This window comes from Equus asinus, chromosome 5 (genome assembly GCF_041296235.1).
Source record: "Equus asinus isolate D_3611 breed Donkey chromosome 5, EquAss-T2T_v2, whole genome shotgun sequence".
Lineage (NCBI taxonomy): Eukaryota > Metazoa > Chordata > Mammalia > Perissodactyla > Equidae > Equus > Equus asinus.
The window spans coordinates 92,773,115-92,794,162 of NC_091794.1; the positions used below are offsets into that span (position 1 = coordinate 92,773,115).

At 39.9% G+C, this 21,048-nt stretch overlaps 1 long non-coding RNA gene across 1 annotated transcript in view; it reads left to right on the top strand.

The window, feature by feature from the left end:
• LOC139045338 (uncharacterized) overlaps positions 1-17,134 on the top strand; it is a 76,060-nt gene extending 58,926 nt beyond the window's left edge. The window contains exon 3 of the long non-coding RNA XR_011503518.1: positions 15,944-17,134. This is a non-coding gene — a long non-coding RNA (uncharacterized lncRNA). The remainder of the gene's footprint in view (positions 1-15,943) is intronic.
• The last annotated feature ends 3,914 nt before the right edge of the window (positions 17,135-21,048 follow it).

Below are 21,048 nucleotides of genomic sequence, written 5' to 3' on the forward strand. Positions count from 1 at the left end.
AAATATTCCATTGTATCGATATACCATAGTTTGTTTCTCCAGTCACCAGTTTTAGGACATTGGGATTGTTTCCACTTTTTTCAACTGTGAATGAAGCTACTATAAACATTCATGTACAGATTTTTGTGTAAACAAAAGTTTTATTTATCTTGGGTGAATACCTAGGAATGGGATTGCCAAGTTATGTGGTAAGTGTACAATCCAACATTATTTGTTTAAAAAAACCAAACTCTTTCCCAAAATAGCTGCACTGTTTTGCATTTCCACCAGCAAGAATGAGAGCTCCAATCCAGTTGCTCTGCCTGCTTATCAGCATTTGGTATTGTCAGTTTTTTTAAAATTAGTTGTTTTTAGCCATTCCAATATGTGTGTAGCGGTATCTCAATGAAATCTGCATTTCCCTCATGACTGATGATATTCAGACTCTTCTCACGTGCTGATTTGCCATCTGTCTATCTTCTTTAGTGAAGTATCTACACTCGTGTTATGCCCATTCTTTTACTGGATTGTTTGTTTTCTTTATTATTGAGTTGTGAGAGTTCTTTACATATTCTGGGTACAAGACCTTTATCAGATATGTAATTTGCAAATGTTTTCTCTTAGTCTGTGGTTTATCTTTCATTCTCTGAACAGAATCTTTCACAAAGGAAAATTTTAAAATTTTTATTTAAGTCCAATTTGTCTATTTTTTTCTCCTGTGAATCATGTTATATCTAAGAAACCTCTGCCTAACCAAAGATCACAAAAATTTCTCCCTACGTTTTCTTCTAGAAGTTTATAGTTTTAAGTTATCATTTTTTTAAAGGATATATGCATGTCAATTATACCTCAGTAAACCTGGGGGAAGGGAGGTTATATGCATCTACTTTTATATCCGTGGTCTATACCTGGAAGGATACATAAGCTTTCCTCTAGGGTGGGAACATAGTCGGGCTTGGGGTAAGCGTGATAGAGACTAACTTTACATTATGTATCCTTTTGTGCTATTGAATTTTTCCTTAAATGTATACATTATGCTACGTTAAAAACAACAACAACAAAAAGCAATAGGAATTTTTTTCTTAAAAGCTAAGAACTCAAAAAGTGTCAGGGGACTACTGAAACACAGGTCCACCGAATAGTTTAAAATCACGTCAATGGTTGTACTGGATGACTTCTCTGTAGTTTCAAACCCTGATGGCTCTCTCTTTTCGCACCTGTGAAGGGCTCTACAAGCCTGGCAATTCTCACTGGGCTGAGAACCAACTCCAGTTAATTCGCAAAGAATTAATTGGGCCAATCAAAGAACAATATGCAAATGAGTGAATCTGACTGTATAAAATTTCCTTACTATAGCTTTGAACATTGCAGAATTGAGAGACTGTTCATGTTGCTGCCACCTGCAGGTCACATCTCTCAATAGCAGGTTCATGGAACTAACGTAGGGGAATTCCTCTCTCAGTTGAGTCCTCTGTAGGGCTCTGGATTGGAGAAAGAGTGACTTGTAAATTTTTCCCTTTCCCCTTCAGCCCACTACTCTGCCACAAACCCAAATGGGTGTTAGGAGTTACTAAGAGTGGGGACTGTGGCATCAGACCGTCTGGGTTTGAATCCTGACTTGACTTTGGTAAATCAGATATCTGTTCTATACCTCAGTTTCCTCATCTATAAAATGGGGATGATACCAGTAGCTCCTTTACATAGATGTTGTGAGGACTAAGTCAGATCACGTAAAGTGCTTAGTACAGTGCCTGGCACATAGTGAGCACACAACAAATATTAATAGTTGTTGTTAGGCAGAACTTCAGAAGCTTCTCCCTTCTCCCATTCTAAACCGACAAATTGTACCTTGACACACAGTAGTCCAGTGGAGAGACTGTTAGCACCTGGCTCGACCACTTATGGCTTGTGACCTTGGGCAAGTGTCTTAACCTCTCTGAACCTTACTTGACCTCACAGGTGGTTTTGGATAGTACATGAAATCATCTACGTAAAGCACCAACCACAGTGCCTGGCATGGAGTAGACAGTTAATAAATGGAGTGATGATTAACACAGAAATAGTTACCAAGTATAGCCAAAGGTTGAACAGCTCGGGCTGCAAATAGGCAGGTCACAAGTGGTCACTAACCTACAGTGTTTTGTTTCGGCCCTCAGTATTTTACAATTTTTAAATCACTTGCCAGCATTAAAAACAGAAATTTCACATTTAAGTCCAGATTCTTCTCTTTTAAAATGTGAAGCTATGACAATGTATCACATCCAATCTACAAGGAAAATGACATGCAATAGGGAAACCTAATTTCTTCCAAGGGAGCCAATTAATGCTCCCTGAAGAAGAGATGTTAAAGCTGACACTTGAAGGTTGAGTAGGGGTTAGTCTCATAAAGAGAGTGGGGACAATACTCCAAGCAGGGAGACTGGCAGGTCCAAAGGCCTTGAATCAAGGAGATTAGGGCCTCCAGGAACTTCAGAAAAGCCCAGTGACTAGAGAACAGTGAGCAAGGGGAAGGTGGGAAGAAGATGAGGCTTCAGCTGGCACTTTAAGGATTTTGGACTTTATTGTGAGGATGAGTGTAGTTCAAGGTTGGAAGCTGGGAGGTAGCCAATTGGTGTTACAAACTGAGGGGCTAGACAGGGTCAGAATGGAGAAGGGTCAGGGGTCAACAACTAGCAGCTGAGAAAGCAGAGGAGTACAGCTATAGGATCTCTATCAGGAAACTCTGGGCATCCGCGGGGATAGCCTGTCAGGTGTGGTCTGGCAAAGGGCAGACCCTACAAGATCCAAGCTAAGTTGGACACCAGGGTGAATGTCTTGTGTTCCTTTTAATAGTGGAAAAATGAAAAGAATAAGGTGTTGCCCAAGGACATATAACAAATGAAGATACAGAGCTAGGTTCACAATACCTCTCTCTAATTTGTTGCTCCTCTCACTATATTGGTTTTCTCAAGGTGAATAAACTCAGCACCAATACTATGTTGTTACTAATAATATATCCCATTTATTGAGAGCTTGCTAAAGGTTACGCTCTGTGTATATTTGCCTTATTATCTCATTATTTCACTCAGGGAAAAAATATAGTCCACCCCAAATATGTGCCATGAGACTGTTAGGCACTGGGGACACAGGAATGAATGAGACAGACATCATCCCTATCCTGTGGGAGTTCACAATCCAGAAAGGAAGTGAGTAGTTGAAGAAGTAATTACAAAGGGTAACTGGCAGGTAATATAGGGAGAATATAACAGTGAACCCACCATGGGTGGCAGGGGAGGCGTTCTGGAAGAAGTGACAGTCAAGCTGAAAAAAGCAGCAGTGAAACATGGGGAAGACTGTTCTGGGAAAAGAGAACAGCGTATGGAAGGCACTATTCTCACCATAACCTGGTGACATTTTCACAGGTGGGAAAACTGAGGTTCTCAGAGAGATTAAGTAACTGACCCACTGACAGTGGTGGAGCCAGGATGTAAGCCTGGATCTACCTGGACCCAAGCTCATTCTCCTAGCTGCTAAGCTAGATGTTTCTATTAATTTGTCCTTTCTTTCTAAGGGTCATGTGAGTGGAATGGAATATTAACCGAGATGTCTGTAATGCAGGAAGTTGAAATCATGGCTTACAGACAGTGCAAGCATGTCTGTGTCAGGGTTGGCTGTCAGTTTTGGAATGACAGCTATTTAGTGACACAGCTTTTGTGCTAATGTCTGAATGATGTTTAGTTCAGTTGAATATGATTCAACAACTATGTACTGAGTGCCTACTATGTGCCAGGAATGGTGCCAGGCACAGTCAGAGTTACAGAGACGATGGGACAAATTCCTAAGGACTAGGCCAAAGATCATGTTAATTGCTAACAAATTAAAAAATTGAATAACAAAGCCATAATCCTGGCAGTTAGGAACTGTAGGTAATTTATGGTAATGGCTACCAGGTTTTGAGCATCAGCCATGTGCCAAGCACTGCATGAGGCACCTTAATGAAAATAAAAATGATCATGATCATGACTGAAAATTAAGAGCATGTACCGTGAGACTGTGTTGAGCTATTTACATGTATTATCTCTTTCAACCCCATTCTTTTAACCCATGTTCATTCTATAATGCTAATATCATAGTATTAATGATACTAATATTGTCCATGTTGGGCAGATGAGGAAACGGAGCTTCAGAGATTTTTGCCTGAGATTCCAGAGCTGGTAAACAGAAGAGCTAGAATTCAAACTCAAGACTGCTTGATGCCAAAACTTGGGCTCTAGGCTACTGCACCACGCTGTCTCTACAAGGAGAATCAACTTGTAAAAACCCAGGGGAATGTGGTATGATCTGCAGAGCCAGGCACACATCCAGACAGCAGAAATAAATATCAGTGCTTTTAAAACCCTCCAGGGAAGTAAATAAACAGAGGGGAAAGAAATGTGTCCAGTAATTAGACACTAGTTAATCCCTAAAATAGAGAGCTCATCCCAAATATTTATACGATTCTTTTCTTTTTGTTTTTGGTGAGGAAGATTGGCACTGGGCTAACATCTGTGGCAGTCTTCCTCTATTTTGTATGTGGGATAACACCACAGCATGGCTTGATGAGTGGTGTGTAGGTCCACACCTGGGATCCAAACAGGTGAACCCCAGGCCACCAAAGTGGAACATGCCAACTTAACCACTATGCCGTGGGGCCAGCCCTATACTATTCTTTTTATCACTTAATTCTGCTTACATTTGCCTCTAGAATTATCTTTAAACTTAATTAGTAACTAAAGCTCAGAATTTTTGGTATCAAAGTACACTTCCTTTAATTCTTGTTTTTATATCCATGTGGGAAAGAAAGAAAACTATTTCACAAGAGTCAATGTCAAGGAAATAAGTGACCCCATTAAGGATGGAGTGAAGGGGTGCTGAGTAAACTGGGAGAAAAAAAATCCCCTGCAGGAGGCAGCCATCAGCCCTGGGCCATATGAACATCCTGTCTCCATGATTACTTGTGGCTGTGGGCAGGTAGGTATGCAGCCTCATTCCAGATGTTCAGATACGGCCAGGGGTGAAATCTGTGTAGCTGAAGAAGTGCCCAGATTTGGCTCTGTGACCCACGGAACAGGAAGATTCCTACTGTGTTCAAACATATGGATGTTTTCATTTCCATCTGCTTATTCACCCTTTGTCTCAATATAAAAAGACAAGAAAAGAGCCTAATATTTATTGAGTGCCACTTGTATTTGCTGTCTTGTTATCTCAACAATTCCTTTGCTACTGTAGAGACGAGTGCAGAGAGGTGGAACTTCTATCACAGCAGCTACAGCGAACTGCTTGTTATGATTATCCTGTTACTGAAACAATAATGAGAGCTTCCATTTACTGAGTGCGTACTATGTGCCAGGCACTGTGCAGGGCACTTCTCAGACATTATTTCATTTCATATTCACGACAATCCTTTAGCATAAGGACTATTTCTCATTTTACAGAAAAATGAATCGACCTTCAGGAGGTGAAGCAACTTCCAAAAGTCACACAGTGAGCAACTGCCATCTGTTTACGTGTCTGTCTCCACACCAACTAGTGGCAATTTCTTGAGGGCAAGGACCCTTCTTATTCATCTTTGCTTTCCTAGTCTCTAACACTGGGCCTGGCACAGAGTAGGCAGAATTCAGTACATCTTTTTGAACAAATGAAAGCACAAACAGTGTCTTCCAAGATAAGTGAGAGAGCGACCACTGGGATTTGGGTCTTCTGTCTTCAAGTCTAGTGTGCTTTCCATAATTACATATTGTCTGCCTAAATCAGGATCCTGATTACTCATTCACACGCCTCTTTTAATCTGGAAATTTCTTTTAGACATTTTCCATATGAGTGTGATAGAGTGATTCCACTTCTCAGTCTTTATCTTACAGAAATATGAGCACAAGGGTATAAGGATGTATTATTACGGCATCCACTATTGGTATTTCAAAAAAGAAATGTAAAAATAAATATCCAACAGTGGAGGAATGACTAAATGGTACGTCTACTCTATAGAATATCATATAACTTTAACAAGAGTGAGGTAGATCTACTCATGTAGAATGAACACAGGGTTGTATTAACTAGAATCAGCAGGTTTCAGAACGTTCAGTATGGTTTAGCATGCATAAGAATAATCCTGTCTTCAATATTTATTGCACATCTTGTTTCAGGTGCTCTTCAAAGTGCGTTATATGTATTACCATATTTCACTAAACATGTGATGTTGTTTATTGAATGCTTACAACATACTTGGACATGTGCTAAACTTTCTGATTTCAGAGATAGAAAAATGTGGGAAAAAACTGTTCTTTAAAAACAATTAGGGGCCGGCTCCATGGCCGAGTGGTTAAGTTCGCGCGCTCTGCTGCAGCGGCCCAGGGTTCATCAGGCCACGTTGAGGCGGCGTCCCACATCCCACAACTAGAAGGATGTGCAACTAAGATATACAACTGTGTACAGGGGGGTTTGGGGAGATAAAGCAGAAAAAAAAATTGGCAACAGTTGTTAGCCCAGGTGCCAATCTTTGAAAACAAAAAACAATTAAATATGATACTTTGCTTAATCTTCACAATAGTATAAAGTTGGTACCATTGTTTCTCCCATTTTGCTGATGAGAAAGTTGAGGCACAGAGAAATCCAAGTAATTTGCCTGTCTGTAAGTAGTAGAATGTAGTGTGATCCCATAAAAAACAACTAAAGAGTTCTGGATAAAGACAATGACTGTAATTTCTCATTTGTCTAATTTTCCTATCCACTCCCTCCCCTCCCAATTTCCAGTAAAAGGATTGATTTAAAGCATAAGGAAAGGGGGAGGGGCAGTAGATACAACAGAATTTTGCAGGAGGGGAAGCAGATGAATGAGCAGTTACAGACCTGGCAGACCAAAGAATGCTGAATCCTGGACCAGAAACTGGAGAAAGCTGAGAAGCAGCCTGATATGTGCAGGAATGAACATACTCCTGGTATCCCTGGAAGTAGGGTGAAGAGCAGCTGAAACAAGAAGAACTGGTTGAAGGCATAGTTCCCTTCTCTCACTCTACCCTCTAGGTGACTGCCCCTCCTCCACCTCAGCAGAAGTATGGAGGTTTATTCTCTTGACAGAGTAAAACAGACAATCTCTGGAATAAGGGTCACTGAGCACAGTTACAGGCATTATACTGAAAAAAGGAGAACCAGCAGACATTTCCCACACTGTTCCCAGAATACCAGGAGCCAAGCTTTACCCCCTGGGCAGATGAGTCTTTTTCTTTGAGGAAAATGAAGCCCAATATGAAAGATCTATAGATAACCGTATTGAGGTCTCCCAGCTGAGGGTTCCTCATGGTCGTTGGCTCAGGGGCAAATGATCTCATGGTCAATGGCTCTCATCTTCATGCACAGAGCTTCCAAACAGCTCTTAGTTCCCCACTTTTATTCATGAGCAGAAAGGCAAAGATTACCAGACACGAGGCTCTCCTCTCACAGGAAAGAAAGAGATCAAAACAAACTGAAGAAAGAAACTTGGACGAAATTGAGACAATGCAGAAAGAAGAAAACTTTAAAAACTATCATGCATATCCTCAAAGATAAGAAAAGATACCTGAATGTATGGAACAATAATTGAGAATATTCAGAAGGGACAAAAGTTCCCTGAAAGGAAAAAACGTGAAAGCAGGGCCAGCTCTGGTGGCCTGGTGGTTAAGTTCAGCGTGTTCCACTTCAGTGGCCTGGGTTCGGTTCCTGGACATGGACCTACACCACTTGTCTGTTGGTGGCCGTGCTGTGGAGGTGGCTCACATACAAAAAGAGGAAGATTGGCAACAGATGTTAGCTCAGGGTGAATCTTCCACAGCAAACCAAAAAAAAAAAAGAAAAAACATGAAAGCAGAAGTCATAGCCAATAGAAAGACTGGAAGATAAAGTTGAGGGATGTTGCTATACTCCTAGAAAGTACAGCAAAAAGACACAGATATGAAAAATAGGAGAAAAAAAGATAAGAGAATTAAAGGGCCAAAGAAGTGCAACAGCTGAATAGAAGTTCCATAAAGAGACAATATATAAAAAAGAGTTGAGTAAATCATAAAATAATTCAAGAACATTTTCCATGAGTTTCCACATTGAAAAGGTCCATTGCGTGCCCAGCACAATGAATGAGCATGGACCCACATCAAGACTTAGCAGTGTGAAATGTCAGAACACTGAAGACAAAGACAAGATTCCATAAGCTTCTAAGGAGAAAAGAAACTGGTCCCATATAGAGGATCAGGGATCCAAATGGCTTCAGAATTCTCAACAGCAACATTACAAATAGAAAAGAAGAGAGGAATGCCTTTGAAATTCTGAAAGATGATGATTTTTCAACCTAGGATCTATACCCTGTTAAACCATCAACACCATCATTAAAACATGTGGAGGGGCCACCTGGTGGCATAGTGGTTAAGTTTGCACGCTCCACTTCGGCAGCTTGGGGTTTTCAGGTTCGGATCCTGGGTGTGGACCTAGCACCGCTCATCAAGCCACACTGTGGTGGCATGCCACATAAAATAGAGGAAGATTGGCACAGATGTTAGCTCAGTGACAATCTTCCTCACAAAAAACCCCCAAAAAACAAACAAACAAACAAATATGTGGATAAGACATAATCAGAAATGCAAGTATACAAGGTGTTAAAAATTTTAGCTCTAATGCATCTTTTCATAAGACACTACTGGCAGATATGGTCCACCAAAACTAGAGGGCAACAAAGATAAAAAGTTATGTGGTAGATCTTAAAAGTTCTCATCACAAGGAAAAAAAATGTATAAGTTTGTGTGGTGAGGGATATTAACTAGAATTATTGTGGTGATCATTTTGCACAGTTTACATATATCAAATCATGATGTTGTACACCTCAAATTAATATAATGTTATATGTCAATTAAATCTAAATTTTTTTTAAAAGAGAGAAATAAAGATATGGGATTCAGGAAACAGGAGAGCCAAAACAGGAGAGATGCAAAAGGAATTCCCCAGAGGCTGGAAGGAACATTCTAGGATGACAACTGTGTTCCATACATGGCCACCTATCCAGATTGGAGCAGTATGACTCCAGAGAGAGACAGACTGAAGGCTGTTGCATTCAAGAACTTGGCTGTTGGGACTGGCCCCGTGGCTGAGTGGTTAAGTTTGCGCCCTCTGCTTCGGCGGCCCAGAGTTTCACCGGTTCGGATCCTGGGTGCAGACATGGCACTGCTCATCAAGCCACGCTGAGGCGGCATCCCACATGCCACAACTAGAAAGACCCACAACTAAAATATACAACTATGTACCAGGGGGCTTTGGGGAGAAAAAGGAAAAATAAAATCTTCAAAAAAAAAAAAAAAGAACTCAGCTGCTTTTGTATCCTCTTTTTAAAGTTAAGACTATAGACCCAGGTGAGCCTGGCCCTGATTGTTACCTTCCTTCAGGTTGTCTTGACCAGGTTTGTGATGAAGTTCCTGTTCTCCTTGAATTGGGAAATAGGGCAAGCAAAAAAGAGATAGTGACACCATAGCTTTGGGGCTAAAGCCACCATTGCCAGCCCCTGGCCACACCAGTGTCCTCCTGCCCCGAGGATCATCCAGAGACTAGGGTAGGTCAGGGTCTCCAAAAGGGGATGGGCTTCTTGGCGTCAATCATCAGAGACCTCAGACAGGAAACAGAGTCCAAAGGAACTGGGACTGGTTTACGTAACTGTCGAGGGAGTGGTAGTCACCTTTCAGGACTCCTTCTCTTAAGTTAGCTCTTTTCAGTTGAATCTGAAGGTCCTTGTGGAAGGTCCTGTGGGGTAGGAATTAACTAGCCCCTCTGCCACATGGAGGGATGATCAGAGTAGGCAGGGAGACCTCCCTGCCGAGGAGCACCAACTGGAGATGACTTGGCTGCATATTGTAAAGCAGATGATCTGGATTCTTGTGTTACTTGATACCATGGCATGAAAAAAAAGGGAGGAGGGAAATGTTATAGAATAAAAAACTAAAAGACATAACAACCAGATGTAACATGTAGACCTTTTTTGGATCCTGACTCAAACACACCAACCATAAAAAGACATTTTTGAGACAATTAGGAAAATGTGAACAATAATTGCGTATCATGTGATATTAAGAAACTGTTGTTAATTCTGTTAGATATAATAATGGCATATTTTTGTTTAAATCTTTATAAGTTAGAGATGTATACCAAAGTATTTAAGCATGCAATGACATGATATCTGAGATCTGCTTTATTTATTTATTTATTTTTTGAGGAAGATTAGCCCTGAGCTAACTGCCAGTCCTCCTCTTTTTGCTGAGGAAGCCTGGCCCTGAGCTAACATCCATGCCCATCTTCCTCTACTTTATATGCGGGACGCCTACCACAGTATGGCGTGCCAAGCAGTTCCATGTCCGCACCCGGGATCCGAACAAGCGACCCCCGGGCCGCCGAGAAGCGGAACGTGCGAACTTAACCGCTGCGCCACCGGGCCGGCCCCTGAGATTTGTTTTAAAATACTCGAGAAAAAAAAAGTATGAAAGGGTAGAGAGATGAAACAACATTGGCAAAGTACCGGTAATTGTTGAAGCTGAGTGATGGGTATATGGGGGTTTATTATATGCTCCTTTCTACTTTTGGGTGTGTTTGAAAATTTCCATAATACCATGTTCAAAAAAAGGGGATCACAATCAGTGCAGAAAATTCATAAATACAGATAAGCAAAAAGGAAAACATATTATGTATAATCCTACCATCCAGTAACATTTTGTATCTCTTTCCAGTATACACATACGCACATACACACAAACATAAAGATTTTAAAATTGGGATCATACCAGATATATTGTTTTACATCCTTTTTTTCTTATTTTACATATCATGAACGGTTTCCATGCATTATTTTTTTCTGCAACAGCACTCTACATAGTTGCATGGTATTTCACCTTATAAATTGTTTTCTATCGTTACCATAGGATACGTTGATTCTTTTCTTTGTTTCATTTATTTGTGATTATGAATGATACAGCAAAGGGTATCAGCCTTAATAGTTTTCCTGGAATAAGTTCCTAAAAGAGGACTAGTTGTGTCAAATCTTAGTTTATTTCTGCAAACTAAAGTTGAATGATTCTCTGTCCTCTCAGCTGCCTTCTGCTTTCATTCATCCGTGTTCTTCATTCATCTCTTTCTTTGTTTTGAAATTGTACTTGTCTTTCAAGACCCACTTCCAACCCTGAAGTCCTTCTGAGATCTGTCCTCGACTTCTCTAATTAGATTGCCAGTTCCTAGAAAGTACTAAAGAGGGGTCCAGTTTTGCTTCCAACCATAAGATCTAATTTCTGAATGCCTCGAAATGATTTGCAGTTCTGGTGAACAGAGTTGCCTGAAACGATGATTCCTAAATCAAAGATCTTCACATTCACCTAGAGAGATTAAAAAGGGAAAAATACAGATCCCTGTCTCCACACTCCAAAGATTCTAACTGGGTTCGTTGGGGAGACTCTGATGATCATCAGATTTGGCCAATGCTGTTTTAGAAACACTTTCCCCGCTTAATGTTACTTCTACAGTCTCTTTATTGGATTATTATTTCTTCCCGTTTCTTCAAGTGCTATTTATTAGAGTTTCTCCAGTATTTACATTTCAGGTAACCCATGTCTATAAGGGTCTGCAAATGGTGCCCAAACCCTTTTTCTGTACAAAGCAGGACTGTAAATTCTCAGCACTTGAGTTTCCTCAGGACTAAGGGAATAAATTATTCCTTTGCTCCTACCTGCCAAGTCTTATCTGCTTAATTGATAGAGTTCTTGGAGGTATTTCATAAGACTCCAGATATAGACGAAGAGTATCCATCACACTCATCTGTTCCCACTTTGGCTGCGAATGTCACTGCCCAATGAGCCTCTTGGGATTCCTGGCCTGAGCTGGAACTCACCAACACTGATGTTCTTGCCAGCTTACGTTCACCTCAAAGTAACAGAGCAATTCCTCAAAAGCCATGTTGTAGCAAAGTGGAGCATACCTCAAAAAAGGGTGGAAGAGACCCTTCTCCTATTTTGTTGTTAGTGCCATTGAGTCAATTCCAACTCCTAGAGCTGAACCCTGCCTGGTGTTTTTTGTGCCATCCTCTCATCTTCCAGCACTTTATCAGACAATGCTCCACTGCTACTCACAGGGTTTTCATGGCCAATTTTTTCGGAAGTGGGTGGTCAGGTCCTTCTCCCTACCTTCTCCTCTACCTTATCACATTTTGTCACCTGGGTCCCAGAGTAACTCTGCTTGAAACTTGGAATGAAACAGGAAAACAGCTTTAACCTGCAGTACCTCTCTCTACAAGACTCAGCCACAGACTGGTCCTCAAGGCTGGGCAGTAGGACGTGAGGCTGTCTTCCCATGAAAGCTTTTCTCTTCTTCCTCATCAATATAAGCCCTGCACATAAACTTATGCAAATAGCAAGAGCAGTACAGCACAGCAGTTGAGTCTTGAGAGGACCTGTCTCAAGTCAGCCTACGTTAAAAACCAGTTCTGCCTCTCACAGCTGTGACATAGGCCACGTTTCTCCAAGAGCCTCAGTTTCCTTACCAGTAAAATGAGGATGATAATATCAGTCTCAAAAGATTGTTGTAAGAGTTGAAAATGTAATAGTTTTTGCAAAGTTTTTTTAGCACAGTGCCCAGAGGATAGTAAGTGCTTAATAAATGTAACAGTGATTATTACCTGTACTGTACCTGTACCTCATCAGGCACACCTAATAAGGACTGAATTTCAGGAGTGGGCCCAATTTAAGGCCAGTCTGGGGCCCACAACAATATGATGACTGATTCTTTAAAAACAGGACACATTTTATACATACAAATAAATATTGTTTACTTCAAGTTGTCATCACCTTGGAAGCAATGCATTTAGTCCAGGGATGTTTCCACTTTCCAAAACATTTTTGGGATACCCAATTCAGAAATGTCTACAGGGTCTGTGATACATTCTTTTGAACATCCTCATAGGTAGCAAATCTTCATCTTCTATAAAGATAAATTCAATTTTTGAAATAATCAGAAGTTGGTGATGAATAAGGTACAGGGGAAAATGAGATGGGGCTTTTTTTTCCCCCCTTGAGGAAGATTTGCCTGAGCTAACATCTGTTGACAATCTTCTTCTTTTTGTATGTGGGTTGCCACCACAGCATTGCCACTGACAGATGAGTGGTGTCAGTCCACACCTGGGAACTGAACCCAGGTCGCCAAAGTGGAGCACACCAAATTTAACCACTAGGCCATCAGGCCAAGGACTGATTTTCTTTTATGGCTCCACATAGATTTTATCCTTTTAAAATAAATTAATTTTTAAAGATAAAAACAAAATCTGTTTAAATTAAAAGAAAAAAGAAAATTACCCATAAGCCTACCTCTTTAATACAACCACTATTGTTTTGGTGTCTTTTTGCTTATCTTTTTTTAATATACAGTTTTAAAAATAGTAGTAATAATGTACAAATAATTTGTAACATGCTAACTTAATTTAACATTATATCATCAGCATATTTTCGTTTTGCTGTGGAGTCCTCATAATAGTAATTTTAATGGCTGCATAATATTTCATTAGATGGATGTGCCAGAATTTACTTAACTGCTTCTCTTTTGCTGAACATTTAGATTGTTTCAACATTTTTATTATTATGAAATATATGTAGCTTTTTCCATACTTTTGCTTATTTCCTCAGCATGGATTACCAGAAATGGGAGTATTGGATCAAAGGGTATGAGGATTTGGTGGGGGTTTTTTTCTTTTTTTTTTTTTTGAGGAAGATTAGCCCTGAGCTGACTACTGCCAATCCTCCTCTTTTTGCTGAGGAAGACTGGCCCGGAGCTAACATCCATGCCCATCTTCCTCTACTTTATATGTGGGACACCTACCACAGCATGGCTTTTGCCAATCGTTGCCATGTCCACACCTGAGATCCGAACCAGTGAACCCTGGGCCACTGAGAAGCAGAACGTGCAAACTTAACCACTGCGCCACCAGGCCGGCCCCAATTTGGTGGTTCTTGATATTCACTTTCAAATTGTTTTCCAGTAGGTTTTCACTAATTTATAATGCCACTAAAAACATTAGAATCCATTTCACTACATCTAAAAAAAGCACTTGGTATCACAATTTTAATATATTAGGAACTAGAAAAATATTTTACATAAACCAATTTTTTAAATTGCAAGTTACAAAGGCAATCTGACCTCAATTTAGCTGTTCTCATTCACCACAAACTTTGCCTTTTAAGTACTATGAAATCCTTGAAAGAAAAAGGGTCCCATTTTTCCTTCTTTTAATAAGTTTGGAGCTCTTTTTATTTATTTATTTTTTTTGCTGAGGAAGATTCACCCTGAGCTAACATCCACTTCCAACCTTCCTCTCTTTTTGTATATGAACCGCCACCACAGCGTGGCCACTGACAGACGAGTGGTGTCGGTCCACACCAGGAACTGAACCAGGTGGCCAAAGCAGAGCGCTCCAAACTTAACCACTAGGCCCCTGGGGCTGGTCTTGGAGCTCTTTTTATCCAAACCAATTTTGAAGTCAATCAGTTTGACGTCCCCTTCCACCCAAAAAATCCAGAAAATTATTTGAACAATGGGGAAAATTTGTAAATAAGTGTGTGATTTCTCAAAATGAGTATTTTGAAGGGAGTCACTTATTTAGATGTTTATCTTCTGATATATATATATATATATATATTTTAATTAATCTCATCACTTCAAGGACACCTCCAAGGAAAAACATAGAAACAATCAGAGTCAATTTGACAGAACGCCAGTGTGATGACTCACATCCTGTCCACCTCTAGGGTTCAGTGTCGCTTCTCTGTCCGTTGGGCCCCAGCTGCTCAGATCCTGCCACTGCCTAAGGGCATCCTGGGTGTGGGCTCCTCTCTCTTTTGAGAAGAGAGGAGATCACCTTTTAAAGTGACCTCAATAAAATAAGAAAAAAAAATTTCTTTTTGCTAAAAAATGCTAAAAAAAAATAATAAATAAAGTGAATGGGGAAGACTGACGCCTCCTTCACACTCTCGAACTAGCCACACCAGCTAAGAAGCAGACAGGTGGAAATTCCTGACACCCTTACTCTCTTACTAACGCAATGATCTTCTTCTGTTATGTTTTGTTTTTAATTGTTGTTTTTAAGTGACACAAGAAATACACACTCATCATAAAAAGAAAGATAAGTAAAAACAATAAAAAGTACAGCACATTTCCAACACCAAACCATAACTGTTAACATTTTGAATTATTTACTTTCATATCATTTTCTCTATGTACATGTCTTATAAAAAATATCATAGCATACATGCTTTTAAACTTTTTTTCACATAATAATAATTACTGCTTATATCTATAAATGTTTACTATGGGACAGGTATGATTCCAACTATTCTTACATGTAACTCATTTAATCCTCATTATAATTCCATCACGAAGGCAATATTCATATTCCCATTTAATGATAAGGAGACTGAGGTAGAGAAGTTAAGTAATTTGCCTAAGGTCACAAAGTTAATAACTATCTGGAATATTTTTCCACGTCATTAAATTCATTTCTACAAAATTTTTTGAATGGCTGCAAGATATGTCATTGCACGGATGAAGAATCATTTAATTATTCCATTTCCTTTTAGGAGACCTCTAGATTACTTCCATTTCTTGCTTTTATATATATCACTAAGATAACCAGCCTTCTCCTACATCCTTCTTGTACATATCCTTAATTATTTCCTTAGGCTACATGCCCTCAAGAACAGTTGCACTGGTTTTTATTTTCTCCAAAAATGTGTTCCTTTTTCCATGACAATACATGTTGTAAATTTTAACACTTTCACCTACAGCAACTTTTTAAAATTCATTTTACCAGTTCTGAGAAATAAATTAGAGCACTAAAGGATGAGTGATTTCTCTAGAGTAAAAAAGCCAGGATCTCAAAGTCCCCCTTTCCATAAACTCCTACTGCTTTTGACAGATGCTGAACCTCATGGCTTCCACGCTGACTCATCGCAGAGGAGAGAGGAGTGTTGACCTAGGACAAACCAGCTGACACAGGCAAGACTCTTGTGGTCCACAACTCAGCATTCACTAATTCACTCATTCATTCAATAAATATTTGAAAGGTTATTATATGAGTAGTACTAAGCTAGGCACAGGGGTTATAGAGTTCACAGAAATAAAATAAGATAAAATAAAATAGAATAATGCTAAATAAAACAGCACATTACCTGGCACATAATAATTGATCAATAAGTCAATATTTATGCCAGGCACTGTGCTAAATGAGAGGATTATCTCATTTAATCCCTACAACAACCTCAACGAACTAGGTTCTATTATCATCCCCATTGTGTGGATAAGAAAACTAAGGCCTAGGGAGGTTTACCCAGGTTGAACAACATGCTTGTGGCAGAGTTCACATTTGAACTCAAGATTCCAGAGTCTGTGCTCTTAACCATCATGCTATACAACAAAACACAATTCCTCCCTTTAAGAAGCATACAGTCTCAGGGGCCGGCCTGGTGGTGTAGTGGTTAAGTTCACATGCTCCACTTCGGCATCCCAGGGTTTGCAAGTTCAGATCCTGGGCACAGACCTACACACCGCTCGTCAAGCCCTGCTGTGGTGGCATCCCACATAGAAGAACTAGAATGACTTATAAGTAGGATCTACAACTATCTACTGGGGCTTTGGGGAGAAATTTAAAAAAAAGAGAGGAAGATTGGCAATAGATGTTAGCTCAAGGCCAATCTTCCTCACACATACTCACACAAATAATAATAAAATTTAAAAAAAGAAACAGTCTTGTTAATAACACTAAAGTTGAAGACAGCTAACAAGTATTAAGCACTTATGTGCCAGACTTCTGCTAGGTCTTTATGCATATTCATCATTTAATTCATAGGACAAGTCTATGAAGTAGGCATTATAATTATGCTTGTTTTACAGATGAGAAAATAGACATTCTGAGAGTTTAAATAACTTGCCCAAGACATAAAAAGCTATTAAATGGTAGCACTAGAGGGGCCAGCTGGGTGGCGCAGCAGTTAAGTGCGCACGTTCCGCTTCGGTGGCCCAGGGTTCGCCATTTCGGATCCTGGGTGCAGACATGGCCCTGCTGGGCACGCCATGCTGTGGTAGGCGTCCCACATATGAAGTAGAGGAAGATGGGCATGGATGTTAGCTCAGGGCCAGTCTTCCTCAGCGAAAAGAGGAGGATTGGCAGTTGTTAGCTCAGAGCTAATCTTCCTCAAAAAAAAAAAAAAAAAATGGTAGCAGTAGAAGCCAAGATAAACAGACAAAGAATTGTTGTATAGGGAACATGATGGAATGTGGAATGAGTGATGCTACTTAGCTGCAATCAAATGTCAGAGGTCAGAGGAAAGAGACTTCATGAACTTCTTGTGGTCCAAGAATGATGGCAGAAGGACAGAAAGGGAAAATCCAGGTGACGTGTCAGGTCATGTTGAAAGCCTTCACACCGGTTAGTTCTTCCTATCCTCTATGTAATAAAGGTATTATTTTTCTCAATTTGACAGATGAGGAAGAGGATTCTCTGGGAGGTGATGTAATATGTTCAAGGTCACATAGCTAGTAAATGGCATGGCTAGAATCAGAATCTATATTTATCTCTCGAGCCTGAGCCCTTAACCACTATGCTTTCTCTTACATGCTGTCTATTGTGTGATCTTGCTTTTTGGTTGTGTAGGAGTCACAGAGGCGGAGATAAGTGGAAAAGGCAAAGATGAAAGGGTATAAGAAGATAACACGTAAGCAAAAGCACTGAGGTATATCCAAGGAAAAGGAAGCAGACCTGCTTGATCAGGGCTAAAGATTCATTCGTTTTGGGAAGGAGCCTGTTGTTCACATAACTTTTATGACTATACAGACCATATAAATGTCTGTTTCTGCCATTATAATGGGAGATATTAAAGACAGGGATTGTATCTTAGCTATTGCTGTAACCGAGAGCCCAGCACAGTGTTTAGATTGTAGTTCCAGCACACAGGTTGGAAAAATAGGGAGTACTCACATTGCATAGATCTCTGGATGGGGCAATTAAGGTAGTCCACAGTGCAAATATCCTAAGCAAAATAATAGGTACTCAGGGCTGGCAGGTGGCCCAGTGGTTTAGTTTTCTTGCTCTGCTTGAGTGGCCTGGGATTCACCAGCCCGGATCCCGGGTGTGGACCTACACACCGCTTATCAAGCCATGCTGTGGTAGGCGTCCCACATATAAAGTAGAGGAAGATGGGCACGGATGTTAGCTCAGGGCCAATCTTCCTTAGCAAAAAGAGGAGGATTGGCAGCGGATGTTAGCTCAGGGTTAATCTTCCTCAAAAAATAAAAAAACAATAGGTACTCAAATCCAACAGTGTATTTAAAAGATAATATCATGATGCCTAGGAGTTATCCCAGGAGTACAAGGATGGCCCGATAACAGAAAATGTATCAATATAATTCATCACATTAATGGAGCAAAGGGTAAAAATCACGATTTTTTTTTTACACTTAATAGAGAAACTTGATACAATAGCATTAAGATCAGGACTAAGTTGTGGATGCTCATTATTACCACTGGACTAGTGTTCCTAGAGTACTGGAGAGTCTGTCCAATTCTAGACAAGAAAAAGGTGGAAGAGGTATGTACTCTTTCTGCTTGGCACGCTTGCCAATGATTTCACAGTCTGTATGAAAAACACAACATAATCAGCAGGCAAACCATCAGAACTATAAAAGACTTATTAATCAAGTTTGTAGGAATAGAAGCCATCTTACAAAAATCAGTAGTGTTCTTCTATAATCACCTTAAAAATGTAGTAAAAAATATAACACCATCTACAATAGCAACTGAAATATAATCTATAGCAAGAATCAGCAAACTTTTTCTGTAAAGGGCCTGACAGTAAATAGTTTCAGCTTTGCAGGCCACGTAGCCTCTGTTGAAGCCACTGAACTTCGTCACTGTAGTACAAAAGCAGCTATAGACAATATTTCGATGAATGAATGTGGATGTTCCAGTAGAACAGACAGCAGGCTGATGTGCATGGGTGTAATTTGCGGACTCCTGGCCTATAGAATTTGGCCTAAAAGCAATGCCTAAGAAGTTTATCAAGAAAAAATTTAAACTCTTTACAGGGACATAAGAAAACCTGAATAAAGGTCATAATTGGGATAACCCCAGTAGCGTAAAGATTGTATTCACTTTTTTAACAAATATTCAGAGTGACTACCATAGGCCAGGTATTGTTTTGGGTGCTGGGGATACGACAGAGAACAAAACAAAGCAGCTGTCCTCATGAATCTTACATTCTAGTAGAGAGGCAGTGAATAAATAACCTAAAGTCAGATAGTAATAAATCCACGAAAAAGATTAAATAAGGTAAAGAGAATGATGGAAAGTGAGTGTGTTACTTCATTTGGGATGGTCAGGGAAGGCCTCTCTGACATTTTAGCAGAGACCTCCAAGAGTGAAGGAAGGCTGCCACACTGAATTCTGGGGAGGCAGTGTTCCATGCAAAGATATCAGGTCTCTCCCAAATTAATCTATACCTATTCAATGAAATTCCAATAAAAATTCCATTAGTAATGTTGAGAAACTAAAACTTACTCCAAAGTGAATATGAAAGACTAAAGGTCTATGAAAGCTAAGTCTGTTTTGAGGGGGAAATAAAAGTGGGGATACCTGCCCTGCTGGTAGAACTGGCTCTACAAGACACAGTAATAAAGATACTGTGTTGCTGCCACTGAAACAAGGAAAAAAACCAGTGAGATAGAATGGAGAGCTCAAAGATAAAGGATGTACGTGGGAACCTCGTGATAAAGGTGGCATCACAAAGCACTGGAAAGATCGTTTTCCAGATGGTGATAGAAAAACAAATTCACCATATGGAGAAAAAAGCTGGATTTTTACTGGAGACTGTTAAAGGTGGACTCCAGATGGATTAAAGACCTAAATGTGAAAGTTAAAACTATAAGACCAATATTAGAAAATTTAGGAAAATCTATGTCACCTAGGGGTAAAGAGTTCCTAATCAAGACTCCAAATCATAAGGTCAAAATTTAAGACACCTGCTTAATTAATGACATCACAGACAAAGTTAAGAGGAAGGTGACATACCAGGAGAAGGTATTTGAAATTTTTAAAACAAACAATGAATCATGTCTAGAATATACACATAATTCTTAAAAACTAATACAACAGGAAATCAAGTAGAAAAAATAGGCAAAGGATATAAGTGGATACTGGGAGAAGGTATTTGCAGTGTTTAAAACAAACAAAGGATTAATGTCTAGAATATATGAAGAATTCCTACAAATCAACAAGACAAGAAATCAAATAGAAAAATAGGCGAAGGATATAGAGGCCTTAGTTTCATATATTAAGACATCTATACAACTTCTTATACAAAAAAGCACATTAGAAAAAGGCTCAAGGGGCCAGCCCCGCGGCCAAGTGGTTATGTTCTCGCACTCCGCTGCAGGCGGCCCAGTGTTTCGTTGGTTGGAATCCTGGGCGCGGACATGGCACTACTCACCAAACCACGCTGAGGCAGCGTCCCACATACCACAACTAGAAGGACCCACAACGAAGAATATACAACTATGTACTGGTGGGCTTCGGGGAGAAAAAGGAAACAAATAAAATCTTTAAAAAAAAAAAACAAAAGAAATGAGGGGGTCGGCCGGGTGGTGTAGTGGTTAAGTTCACATGCTCTGCTTCCTTGGCCCATGGTTCACGGGTTCAGATCCTGGGCACGGACCTACACGCAGCTCACCAAGCCACAGGGTGGTGGCATCCCATGTACAAAATAGAGGAAGACTGGCACAGATGTTAGCTCAGGGACAATCTTCCTCAAGAGAAAAGAGGAAAATTGGCAACAGATGTTAGCTGAAGGCCAATCTTCCTCACCAAACCCCCCCCCCACAAAACTCTACAACTATTAAAATGATCAATGTTTATCCCACTAACAACTGCTATTTTTTAAAAATCCATTAAAAGTCAAACGATAAATGGGAAAAATTATATAAAAGCGGATCAATGAAGAAATTCACATAAAAATGTCAATATATAAAAAA